Raw genomic sequence first — 11754 nt, forward strand, 5'->3', positions numbered from 1 at the left:
TTTCTATGTTATTCGATCTGCCCATAAGGCATATATCAAAGCTTTGTGCCAATTCTTATGATTTTGGTCAATGGTTCGCTTAATAATTCTGATTAAATTTTTATTTGTTGATTCAGCTAATCCATTCCCCTGTGGATAATAATTGGCAGAGTATTTGAGTTTAAAACCTCTTTTGAGTGCAAATTCAGTCATAGCATTTCCAGAAAAGTATGATGCATTATCAAACATTAAAGCAGAGGGTAAACTAAACCTGGTGATTATGAACTGATCTATGAAATCGATGATTTGTTCAGCATTAGTTGTCTTAAGAGGAACAACTTCTACCCATTTAGTAAAATAATTTGTAGCTGTAAGGATATACCTATGCTGTTTAGAAGAGTGAGGAACGATCTCACCTATTATATCCAGTCCCCATTGATCAAAAGGTTGATCGATATTGACTGGTTGCAAAGGCAATGACGGTTTCTTTTGTCTTCCGGCAACAGTTTGACACACTTGACATTTCCTTACATAGCTATGCGCATCTTTAAATAGTGTAGGCCAATAGTACCCTGCACACAAGATCTTATGTGCTGTAGCATCTCCAACATAATGTCCACCTACAGGTCCATCATGGAGTTCCTGCTACACTTTTTCAGCTTCAGATTTCTCAAGACATCGAAGGAGAACAGAATCATAATTCATCCTAAAGAGTACATCGTTTACAAGTTGATATTGCTTAGCCTTCAATCTTAGAGCTCTTTTCTTTCTATAATCCAGGTTTGAAGGAGCATATCCATTCTTAAGATAAAATATGATATTAGCGTATAATGACTCAACGTCTTTTAGGCTTACCTCATACATTTGTACTTCTGAAGATGGTATTTCGGAAATAAGCGATGCTCCGGCCAGCATTTTGCAAAAGCCTTGGCCTTTTACAATATTTGTTGGTTTAATTTCAATGTCGTATTCTTGTAAGGTGGTAACCAAATTTTCTCTTTTCTCACCCACATCTCTCTGTACTAAGGGATTTCTTACTGCTGGAAATGGTACTATGATCTTTGTATGGGTTTTAAGCAGAAAGGGTCTAAAATGCTTGATCGCTTTGAAAACAACATACGCTTGTTTCTCTACGTCAGAATAATTTAATTCGGCCCCTTGTAGATTTGAATTGAAAAAGGCAATTGGGGCTTCTGCCTTATCTTGATTTGCTTGAGTGAGTATTGCAGTGTATGATTTATTAGAGGCAAATGTATACAAAATGAAAGGATTGGAGAAATTTAGAGTTGCTAAAGATGGGGTGTTTACAATTGCTTGCTTAATCAGTTTGAATGCTTCATATTCCTCTTGGCCCCATTTGAAGATTGAATTCTTTTTAATCATTGCTTGTAGGGGAGATACAATCCTTGAAAAGTCCGGAACAAATCTCTTAACTAAGTTAATTTGGCCAAGGAAGGACTGCATGGCTTTCTTGTTGTGAGGCAAGGGTATTTCAGAAATCTCCTTAATTCTATCGGGATCAATATGGATTCCAGATTTTGACACTATGAATCCAAGAAGTTTTCCTTCACTTAATGCAAAAAAGGACTTTTTTGGATTAAGTGAAATCCCATACCTTTGGCAACGTTGGAAGATTTGCTTCAAGTCTTTGAGATGATTACCACGTTTCTTAGAATATACAGTTATATCATCTAAGTAGATTACTAATGATTTATTTACTAATCCCTTAAATGCGATGTCCATGGTCATTTGAAATGTGGCAGCAACATTGATCAGACCAAAAGGCATCTTTTGATATGCGTAAGTACCCCATTTGGTTCTGAACATAGTTTTTAATTGATTGTCAGGATGGACTAAAACTTGGTTGTAGCCAGAGAAACCATCCAAAAAGGACATTAATTCTGATCCTGTGACTGCTTGCAAAATTTGCTCCATGGGAGGCAGGGGAAAATTATCCTTTTGGCAGGCTTTGTTCAGATTTCGAAAGTCAATGGAAATTCTAATATCTCCATTTTTCTCTTTGACGGGAACTAAATTAGAAACCCATCAAGAATGTCGAACGGGAAAAATAATTTTGGCTTTCAATAATTTGTTGAGCTCAGACTTAATCTGGCTTTCCAGATTTTGATGGATCTTCCTCAGCTTTTGCTGGACGGGTTTTTCATCGGTTATCATTGGGATAGTATGCTAGATGATAGAAGTGTCATAAGTCTTTAAATCATCGTAGTTCTAGGCAAAGATGCTTTTGTATTGTTTCAAGAGGCGGATATAAGCTAATATCTCTTCTTTGGTTAGGCCAAGACCTAAGTTGATATTCTGTGGCTTGATATCAGTTCCTAGATTTACTAATTCATAGTTTAGAGTTGAACTCTGAAGTTTTGAGTTGGTAGATCTCTTGAATCGATCTTTTAAATCATATAGGTCTTCCAACTTGACTACTGATTTCGACATAGCATTATTATTTCTTTCTTGTTGAAACTGTTCATCATGTTGGTCCTCGTCAATTATCTGATTAGTGTAAGATCCTTCTGATGTGAGGAAGCTTACAGTATCAGGGTTTTTGTTGAAAATTCTCTAGTTAGTAACATTGTCAGGAATTGGAAGCTACGTTTGCCAAGAGGTCAGCACTAGCATTTTGGATTCTAGGAATTGATGAAATATTGAATGCTATAAAATGTTCAGTCAGATCTTGCACTAAATATTGGTAATTCTTTAAATGACCTGATAGGCAATGTATAGTATTTCGTACCTGTCTAATCACAATTTCAGAATCTCTGAAGACTTGTAGATACTTGACATTTAATCTGATTGCCTTGTATAATCCTTGGACTAAGGCCTCGTATTTTGCAGTGTTATTGGTGCAATCGAATTCGAGTCTACAAGATAGCATAGTTTTGTTTCCCTCTGGACTAACTAACACGCATCCTGCTCCTGCGCCATCATTAGAATTTGAACCGTCAAAAAATAGCTTCTAAAATAAAGATTTATTTATAGGACTATCTATAAAATTAACACATATAGAACTATCTGTTTGGGAAAATTTTTCTACTTGAGATAAAACAGAATGTTGTAAGTAAGGTGAAGTATGAGCATTAAAGTTTCCTAAGAAAGAATCAACATAATAGTTGCCGATTATATTGTTGTTGTATGCTACAGGTTCATTCTCTCCTTCCAATTTTGTTACTATGTATTTTTGATGTCTTTCTCGCTCAACCTTTATCTGATTTGGTTTACCATTATAAGGGAGCCACATATGTGACCAATCGGTAGCAAAGTATCCATGAAGCTTTTCAGACCAATCCCTACTAAGAATTAAACCATAAAATTCTAGAATGTCTGCAACTAGAATATCAATAACTTGACATACCTTTGGATTCGATGACAGCCTTATGGTAACTTGATTTAGTTCACCGATCACTTCAACCTACGACCAGTCTAGCTGAACTATACGTACTGCAGACTTTTGCGGCTGAACGTTCAACTTTGCACATATTGATTTAGGCAAGATATTAGATGAAGCTCCTGAATCTACTAAACAATTATGCAAGTTTTTGTTGAAAAATTCATAAATAAGAAGAAATGGGGGAGTATGAGATCTGGAACTTCCTCCAATTAAAGATATATTGTTTGTATAAAATTTATTAGTCACATTAGTTGGAGGTTTTCCCATTTCATGGGAAGCTCGTGAGATTACAGCTGCGGGCAGAGGTGCAACCGGTATCGCGTGCAATTCTTTCAAAAGGAGCTTTTGTTGATGTTTTAAATTGCTCAATTCATGAATGGTAATATTAGCCCTACTCTTCTTCATGTTTTCTATGATATTATACTCCATTTCATCAGAAACTATCAATGTTTTGGATGGAGTTGGTTAATCGGATTGGATTGGGCTTGTTTGAGTCGCTTTGGGTGACGTTTTCTTTCCTGCGACTTTATCCTTAGATAGCGAGCTTGCACTCTTCTATTTAGCAGTTGGTTGTGGAGGATCTATTTGATTTCTGTTTTTGGTACTTACCGGTGATGCCTCTTGATCCTCTTCGTCAGGGAGAATGAAGTCCCACATTCCTTGCACTTCTACAACTTCTTCTTCAGTGGGCTCTTCATTGGAAACTTCCTCTTCTTCTTCTTCTGATTCTGCATTTGTAATAGCATTGGGAGGTTTTGAATCAGTTGAAGGATTTCTTCTATAAGGCTTGTAAGGATTTTTAGAAGACGTTTCTGCTACTTGTTTCTTGATGTCAACCATCTCATTAGACATGGTTTTCAAAACTTTCTGCAATCCTTCTAAATCGAATGGGTCCTTTGGTTGTTTTTTCTTGGGATCTTCTTTGAACGTGACCTTCTTTGACTTATGTTCATCAACAACATTTTTCTTTTCTAGAGCTATGATACATTTTTCTACTGCTATTGCTTCTTTCATATTCTTAGCTAAAGTTGTTTTGGCAGCCCTATCGACAAAGATCACTATGTTTGATGGTAAAGCTGATATGTACCATTCACTTCTAACTTCTTCGCTAGGCTTGGAAGCGACATGAATTTTATTCAAAAGTTTGTTGAAACATGAGTTAAATCTTTGATGGGTTCTCTAGTTTCGGTCTTAAGATTTGACAAGTCATTGATCAATGTTGCAGTAGACCTATCATCACCGAACTTAGTCAAGAATTCTTCTTGGAAAATATCCCAACCAGTGATAGATCCGGATGGTAATGAAAAATACCAAGATTTGGTTGCTCCTTGTAATGTATAAGGAAAGAGTCGGACAATAGCATCTTCATTAGTAACTCCATTGAGATTTATAGATAACATGAAGTTGTTGATGTGTTCTTCCACTAGCATGCCTACTTCAGGATTAAACTTAGGCAACCATTTTTCAGGATGGGCAGGTAATTGACTCAAGGGTGCAGGCATTAAAACTGCCCCTGGGTTATTCCATGGATTTTGGGCCATTGTTGAACTATTAATTGAAGAAAGTGTAGAAGATGTTCCTTGCGATTGAGAAGATGAAGATATTACAGTTCCAGGAGATTGTGAAGGAGATGTTGAAGTCCCAGTAGTATGTTGGACAATAATTTGGAGTGGAGGAGTGGATGGTTGACTTCGCAGTGGAGAGGTTGAGATGGATGATGATGACAAAAGAGTCTCGCTATCAGACCCTTTAGGTGATTTCCTTGCTCTCTTCATTTTAGGTAGAGGTAATTCAGTTGGTTCGATACCAAAATTTTCACTCTGCAATCGGGTAAGAGGATGAGAAGGGTTATAATGTGAAGTCACACTACCTTGAGATATTTCAGATTTTTGGGGCGATATAGAAAATCACTGAAGTTTATGGATCAAAGATTCAACTTCAGGAGGTTCAATAGTCAACTTCTCTGAAATGTTCAGGTTTGTGGCAGTGGCTGTTGTTTTATCGACTTCTCGCTCAAGATTTAAAGATTCTAAGTGCAATGGAGAAGTCGGGGGAGATGTTGAGGGCAATTTACTCTCAGAATGGTATTTGGATTTAGATTTACTAGCCATTCATAGTTCGGGCCCTCCTTCTAGCGCCAAATATGTTGAAGCCCTGAAAATTGGGTCTACAACAAGGGGGATACCCACCTAGTCCGGACCTTGGTAAGCAGCTCCTTTTCCATTTGGGATGGTGGGTCCGACTGGGGATATGGGACCAGTTTCCCAATTTATGTGTGTGTGTGTTGAGAATTGATATTTCCTTCCTAATAATTTCTAAGTAAAATGCTTTTATTCTAAATCTAATCTAACAATATGAAAATTATATTCTAATGAACCGAAATATCTAATTTTAAACTAACCCGGGATTTAATCTTTCAATTATGCGATCTAAAATAGTTTCTACAATAATTGGTAATAAACATCATTCAATTGCTATAAGAAAAGGTTCAATAAAGATGAACTGTTTCGTATAAAAAGTTAGTCGAACATTTGTGAAAAACATATTGCATAATAAGTCATTCATATATTAAGCACAAATAGAATAGCCATCACCGTATAAAAGTGCCAAATGATAACTCAAGCATTCAGGCATTCAAATATAAATAACTAAACATGAATATCACTTAAACACATAAGCAGAAATCGTTAAGAGATAAAAGTACCATTGATAACAAGTTCTACTCATGAGCTTCAACAATAATGATCTATCTCTTCTTAGTTCAACATCTACTAAGAGTACAAAAGTGCAATTTCAGTAGCAGATATTAAACATAGATATCAATAAATCTTGTTCCATTCATTCATCAAAACCTCCTCTGAGGGTGCAGAAGTGCATGTTCTGAGGAAATGTTTTTGACAAATTTTAGGACCCTTCTCTAAATGCATGAGAAGGGTTGAAATACTACTAGCTAAATCCTAAAAATAGTCTATTACAAAAATATAGGAGGCGGTTTAAATGACCATCCTCATCTAAGGCAAAAATGAAACTAAAACTAAAACTAAAACTGAATCTAAAAATTACTATCTATGTATCTATTTTCTGTGGTCGCAAGCATGCAGCATCGGCTTGAGGAGAGTTCATTGGCCGACCTCTGACTTTAGTTGTCCTGCAAAAACATAATCGGCAAGTGCTAGCGCTATCTTCTTGGAAGAGTTAGTGAGGCATTTGAGAGTCATGCATTGAATATGTGGTTTAACCAAGTACTGCCAGTAAGAATCCCAATTCAACTTGGTTAACCTTTTGATGGATTCTGCTCTTTCTTCAGCCTTTTGCCTCCAGCTGTTCTGTAAATGTTGTGCATTTGGGAGAAATCTTCCTACCATTTAAATATATCCCTGATAAATACCACTATTTTTAGAACTCGACTTTTGTTTTTAGCCTTTAGCAATTTTCCCTACATTTTTCAGATTTTCTGGTGATTTAGCATTCAAAGGCTTTCTTTCTCAAGGGGTTTTTCCCGACGATGCATCACGTATTGAAAACTGCCTCCGTTTCTTGATCTGGACTTTCCTGATGCCAGTTATCGCCTCTTGTGCGTTTTGTTAGGTGCCTTCAGAATTTGGATTTTATCCTTATTTTCCCATTACACTGCTACATATACCTTTTTGTTTTCCGCTCCTGCAATTTACGAAATCAGGAAAGAGTAATGATATGAATAAGGTGACGAGAAAGCTTTAAATGTTTGAAATCATATAAAATATATCACCCTACATGAACTGACTTCTTGATCAGATCGAAACCTTATGTCATTAATGATCATCAACTAACTTATTAAATTAACATTAATGCGCATGAATTGACAACGGATTACGAAAAACCTTTTTTAGAATGACGTGCCCTACAGATCTGCTATAATGTGATTTTGCGATTTGCTTCACAATATCGCTAATCTGTTATGTTTTGACATTCATTCATTACCATGCTTTTCTGCGAAATGCGATTTGCGAGACTTGTTATCGCATATTGCCAGCTTTGAAACATTTAACCTTAAGTGATGTTTGAAGAATATGAAAACTGTGATGCGATGAGTTCCTTGGTTGTGCGATCTCGCATCACGATTTCGCATTTGTAGGAGTTTGCTTATATGATATCGTTATTTCCCTTTTTTCATTCGCTCCTCTACTTAAAGAATATAAAGCGAGAAATTTCATCCTCTTTATTTACGCTTCTATTCCACGTGCTGTCCCTTCTTGAGCGAAGTCATACCACTTGTGTGGATAAGCCAGCCCACTAGTAAGATCCGGAGGTTATGGAATGATGGAAAGGAGAAGCTTAATAATTAATAAGGTGCGATCCGTCAAGTTTCTATTACCTAATTTCATAGTGGCCTGTTGCCAATCCTATAGAAAAGGGGAAGGTTTCTAGGTAGATGGGTTACATTAAAACAAAACAAACTTTGAGTCGGGTAAAGAGAGCTTCGAGGGAGGGGGGGGTAGGATGCAGATCGGAAGGACACAACCCCGGGATCAAACAGCGACTATCGTATAGAGATTGATTCTATTTGTAGGGATTCCATTCGTAGGGATATCCCATTAAAGGAGTTGAGGGGAAGAAAGAAAAGCAGTAGGCAAGCAAAGGAAGGGAGGAGCGAGGAGCGGAAAAGTCAGTTCCACTGGTAGAAGATCCTGGGACATGCTAGTGTACTATATGACCGCTCGATCCGTCATTGATCAATTCTTATGTGCGTGATTGATATTCTACCTATATGTATGCTCGAAACAGAGAAGCAAGGGAGATACTACTTCCAGTGGAACGGACGGGCTAGCTCCTCCTTATTTCCTTCCTTACACACCTGCCAGCGGGACCTACGCAGGTATCACTTGAACAACTTGAAATGGCTCTTACCGATTTATAGAAGAAAGGAGTGGAGAGGGGACCTGTTGCGCATTCTATATGGAAGGAAGCTGGATAGGTAGGCTCTCATTGCTGAGAGGCCGGCCCATAGATGAGTTGTTCTGGGTCGATTGTATTGGAATGCAATCCAGGTACGCTGACTCAACTCGAAAGGGGTCAGAATGCAAACAGTTTCTCAAAATGCTTGAGAGAGCACAATCAGAGGAAGATTAGTACTCTCTTATTTCGATGTGATGCTTTTTATTAAGAGAAAGATTTGATTCGAACTCATCATAAACTTAAGTCTTTTTGGATTGTTGCATATATTCTCCTAATTTTATGATAGTAAGATTTATTCAAAAAGGAAATATAAGTTATAATTTATCATTATTTTCTAGATGAAGGGTCCCCACTTATTTAGTATTGATCTCAAAACTAAAATAAGAAGGGGGGTTGTTGCTGGCCACAACAAAAGGGAAAGAAAAAAATGAGTCCAAATGTGGGTTTTCAGGGATGGAATGGAGAAATAGGAGGATGGATGGTGGCAGGGAGGTTCACAGAGCCCTTGGGTTCTTCTCTGAACTTGATTTTGGCTTCTCTGTGATTTCTATAGGAGCCTCCTGTAGAGCACACAGAGTTTCCTGTAGGATGCGAAATTTTCAGAACAAATGAGACCAAGGCTTGGGAAAGGATAACGACGATGGAGGGATGGACTATGAAGGGTGTATGCAGCCTGGCCATGTCTTTTTCTTTGGTGTGACCCTCCTGCAACCTGCAATTTATTCAAAAGAAGTTGGGTTTTTTTCTTTTTTCTTTTTTCACCTTTTTTTTTTTTTTTTTGAGACAGCTGGGGCACCTCCAGGAGGTTTTCACCCCTAGTGCCTGCCTTGGGTGCATCCAAGAGGTTTTCACCCAGGGATATTTTATTCCTTTTCCTTTTTTCTCTGTTTTTTCTATTTTTTGTTTTGTTTTTTTTTTTTGTGTTTAGGGTATGGGTGGAGTGGAGACAGGGACCTACTCCACTACCAACACTGTTTTACCCAAATTCTCAATGAACTCTTTCTTGGAAAGGGGCTTCCTGTAGATCTTCAATCTATGCCCATTGACGAGCATGGGGATGGCTTCTTCATCTATGGTTCGGATAAGGAGTGAACCATTGTCATTGCATTTTTCTACTGTGTATGGTCCTAGCCATCTTGTCCTTAGTTTGCCCTTGAAATCATTATATCTTGAATCATGCAGTAGCACCCAATCCCCTTGCTAGAATTGTTTTTCTTTGAGGTGTCTGTCATGCCATATTTTTCTTTGAAGTTGGACTACCTCGGAGTGGAGAAGGGCTTGCAATCTTTGTTCATCCAATCCATTTAGCTGAAGCAATATTTCTTTTTGTGCATGGATGAGATCTAGGTCCAGCTGCACTTCCATCCTTAATGTGTTATATTCAAATTCTATGGACAACAAAGCCTTCTTCCCATAGACCAGCTCATAGGGTGTGAAACCTGTGGTGGTTTTCCAAGTAGTGTTATAGGACCAGGTGGCCTCAACCAATTGATCTGCCCAATATTTTCTGTTGTTGCTCACTACCTTAGTCAAAATCCCTTCCAAAGCCCTGTTAATGACTTCCACCTATCCATTTGCTTGTGGTTGATAAGGGGTGGAAGTTCTGTACTTAATCTTGTGATGTGTGAGCAGGTCTTCAATCAGATTGGAGATAAACTGACTTCCTTGATCTGTGACTAATTCTCTTGGATAGCCAAACTTGTAGAAGAGTCCCTCAAAAACTCAACTACTTTTTCTTCCGTTGCTACCTTGATCGCCTTTGTTTCTGCCCATTTTTTCAGGTAATCTGTACACACAATGATGTAATATTTTTGTTTTGAAGGAGGGTTGATAGGACCCACAAAGTCCATGGCCCACTTCTCAAATGGCTTGAAAGTCACTTGAGGTTGCAGGGGCATCTCATCCCTTGGAGTAGGTTCCCCATCCTTTGACATCGGTCACATTGGCTAATGTATCTCCTGACATCTTGATGAAGAGTGGGCCAATAGAACCTACCTGTAGAATTTTGAAGGTAGTTCTCTTTGCTGCAAAGTGGCCCCCACAAGGCCCATCATGACAGGTTAGGAGGATGTCAAAAACTTCCTCCTCCCTGATACATCGCCTCAAAATATGATCTGGGCCAAGTTTAAGAAGATTGCCCCCAACCCAAGTGAATGGGACACTTTTCCTCACGATCTTGCTCTTCTCTTTTGAGGACAGGTGTGGTGGAAACTGTGCTGAAACCAAATAATTTTCTATATCAACAAACCATGGAGAGAGTACTGAAATAGAAAATAAGTGTTCATCTGGCATTTGACATCCACCATTCCTTCTTCACCTGCAGGCAGGTCTAGTCTAGATGGAAAATCAGCAACAACATTTTCCTTACCCGACTTATCAACAATGGTCAAATCAAATTGCTGCAATAAAAGTAACCATATAATGATACGAGCATTTACATCTGGTTAATTCATCAAATACCTAATTGCAGCATGATCAGTGTGTATGAATGTTTGATAGCTGGTGATGTCGTGTCTGAACTTGTTTAGGGAATGGACTACAATTAGGAGCTCTTTTTCGGTTACAATGTAGTTTAATTCTGCCTTGGACAGGTTTTTACTGACAAAATATATGGCATACGATAGCTTCTCTTCAACTTGCCCTAAGGCTGCTCCTATAGCTTTGTTCGAGGCATCTGTGTGAATGTGGAAAGGTAGGGCCCAGTTTGGACCTCTCAAGATTGGGGTAGTTACCAGCTTACCTTTCAAGGCATCCAAAGCCTCTTGACAGTTGTCAGTCCATATGAACTCAGTATCTTTTCCCAAAAGACCAAACAATGGAGAGGCTAGCTTACTAAAATCCTTAATGAATCTTCTATAATACCCTGCTAAGCCTAGAAAACTCCAAACATCTCTTACCTTTTGAGGAGGTGGGACCCTTTGGATGATAGCAATCTTGTTGGGATCCACCTGTAATCCTTGCTGAGAAATTGTATGACCTAGCACAGTCCCTTCAATCATCAAGAATTCACATTTTTTAGGATTGAGGGACAGGTTCATTTCAATACACTTGGCTAAAACTTTCCTTAGGATAGTCAAAGCTTCTTGGAAGTTAGAACCATAAGGGGTAAAGTCATCCATATAGATTTCCACTGAGTCGTGAACCAATTCAGCAAATATGCTCAGTACTGCTCTCTGGAAAGTGGCGGGAGCATTGCACAACCCAAAAGGAAGGACCCGGTAGGCAAAGGTACCCCATGGACAAGTGAAAGTGGTCTTATCTTGGTCTTTTGGGCTGATTTGGATCTGGTTGTACCCGCTAAACCCATCTACGAAGGAAAATAAATTCTTCCCTGCCAGGCCATCTAACACTTGATCTATGAAAGGCAAAGGAAAATGGTCCTTCTTGGTGGCCTTGTTTAGTTCCTGATAATCTACACAGATTCTCCACTTCCCGTT

Source organism: Pinus tabuliformis, chromosome 5_1 (assembly GCF_031772625.1).
Source record: "Pinus tabuliformis cultivar Carrire ecotype Pingquan chromosome 5_1, CPIR1, whole genome shotgun sequence".
Lineage (NCBI taxonomy): Eukaryota > Viridiplantae > Streptophyta > Pinopsida > Pinales > Pinaceae > Pinus > Pinus tabuliformis.